We start from the raw sequence: 2500 nt of genomic DNA, 5'->3' as shown, positions 1-2500 counted from the left end.
ATCAGAGAGATAGGTAGGAGCAAGCCCATGTAATGCTTTGTAGGTTAGCATTAAAACCTTGAAATCAGCCCTTGCCTTGACAGGAAGCCAGTGTAGAGAGGCTAGCACTGGAGTAATATGATCAAATTTTTTGGTTCTAGTCAGGATTCTAGCAGCCGTATTTAGCACTAACTGAAGTTTATTTAGTGCTTTATCCGGGTAGCTGAAAAGTAGAGCATTGCAGTAGTCTAACCTGGAAGTAACAAAAGCATGGATTAATTTTTCTGCATCGTTTTTGGACAGAAAGTTTCTGATTTTTGCAATGTTACGTAGATGGAAAAAAGCTGTCCTTGAAATGGTCTTGATATGTTCTTCAAAAGAGAGATCAGGGTCCAGAGTAACGCCGAGGTCCTTCATTGTTTTATTTGAGACGACTGTATAACCATCAAGCCTCCCAGTATTCTGTGACTTGATATTACAAGTTACTATAAATTACGTTGTGTTTGTCAGATCATTTATAAGGTAATAATTAATATATATCAGTATTCAAAGTCAAGTGTTTATTTTTGTTACGAATATCACCGAAGGTGACTCCCCTTCTTGTTCTGGTGGCGCTCGGCGGTCGTCGTCGCCGGTCTACTAGCTGCCACCGATCCTTTGTTCCGTGTTCGTTTGGTTTTGTCTAATTGGTTTCACCTGTTCCTTGTTTGGTTATTAGGGTGGGGTTATTGAAGTTCGTTTAGCCCGCTTCTGTTTGTGCGGGCTTGTTCATCTGTATTTGTGAGAGGTGTTAGTGTTTCTGTTTGTGCGGGCTTGTTCATCTGTATTTGTGAGAGGTGTTAGTGTTTCTGTTTGTGCGGGCTTGTTCATCTGTATTTCAAATCAAATCAAATTTTATTTGTCACATACACATGGTTAGCAGATGTTAATGCGAGTGTAGCGAAATGCTTGTGCTTCTAGTTCCGACAATGCAGTAATAACCAACAAGTAATCTAACTAACAATTCCAAAACTACTGTCTTGTACACAGTGTGAGGGGATAAAGAATATGTACATAAGGATATATGAATGAGTGATGGTACAGAGCAGCATAGGCAGATACAGTAGATTGTATCGAGTACAGTATATACATATGAGATGAGTATGTAAACAAAGTGGCATAGTTAAAGTGGCTAGTGATACATGTATTACATAAGGATACAGTAGATGATATAGAGTACAGTATATACGTATGCCTATGAGATGAATAATGTAGGGTAAGTAACATTATATAAGGTAGCATTGTTTAAAGTGGCTAGTGATATATTTACATCATTTCCCATCAATTCCCATTATTAAAGTGGCTGGAGTTGAGTCAGTGTCAGTGTGTTGGCAGCAGCCACTCAATGTTAGTGGTGGCTGTTTAACAGTCTGATAGCCTTGAGATAGAAGCTGTTTTTCAGTCTCTCGGTCCCAGCTTTGATGCACCTGTACTGACCTCGCCTTCTGGATGATAGCGGGGTGAACAGGCAGTGGCTCGGGTGGTTGATGTCCTTGATGATCTTTATGGCCTTCCTGTGACATCGGGTGGTGTAGGTGTCCTGGAGGGCAGGTAGTTTGCCCCCGGTGATGCGTTGTGCAGACATCACTACCCTCTGGAGAGCCTTACTGTTGAGGGCGGAGCAGTTGCCGTACCAGGCGGTGATACAGCCCGCCAGGATGCTCTCGATTGTGCATCTGTAGAAGTTTGTGAGTGCTTTTGGTGACAAGCCGAATTTCTTCAGCCTCCTGAGGTTGAAGAGGAGCTGCTGCGCCTTCTTCACAATGCTGTCTGTGTGAGTGGACCAATTCAGTTTGTCTGTGATGTGTATGCCGAGGAACTTAAAACTTGCTACCCTCTCCACTACTGTTCCATCGATGTGGATAGGGGGGTGTTCCCTCTGCTGTTTCCTGAAGTCCACAATCATCTCCTTAGTTTTGTTGACGTTGAGTGTGAGGTTATTTTCCTGACACCACACTCCGAGGGCCCTCACCTCCTCCCTGTAGGCCGTCTCGTCGTTGTTGGTAATCAAGCCTACCACCGTTGTGTCGTCCGCAAACTTGATGATTGAGTTGGAGGCGTGCGTGGCCACGCAGTCGTGGGTGAACAGGGAGTACAGGAGAGGGCTCAGAACGCACCCTTGTGGGGCCCTAGTGTTGAGGATCAGCGGGGAGGAGATGTTGTTGCCTACCCTCACCACCTGGGGGCGGCCCGTCAGGAAGTCCAGTACCCAGTTGCACAGGGCGGGGTCGAGACCCAGGGTCTCGAGCTTGATGACGAGCTTGGAGGGTACTATGGTGTTGAATGCCGAGCTGTAGTCAATGAACAGCATTCTCACATAGGTATTCCTCTTGTCCAGATGGGTTAGGGCAGTGTGCAGTGTGGTTGAGATTGCATCGTCTGTGGACCTATTTGGGCGGTAAGCAAATTGGAGTGGGTCTAGGGTGTCAGGTAGGGTGGAGGTGATATGGTCCTTGACTAGTCTCTCAAAGCACTTCATGAT

Source organism: Oncorhynchus clarkii, chromosome 18 (genome assembly GCF_045791955.1).
Source record: "Oncorhynchus clarkii lewisi isolate Uvic-CL-2024 chromosome 18, UVic_Ocla_1.0, whole genome shotgun sequence".
Taxonomy (NCBI): domain Eukaryota; kingdom Metazoa; phylum Chordata; class Actinopteri; order Salmoniformes; family Salmonidae; genus Oncorhynchus; species Oncorhynchus clarkii.
Note: the sequence above shows the minus strand (reverse complement) of the source record.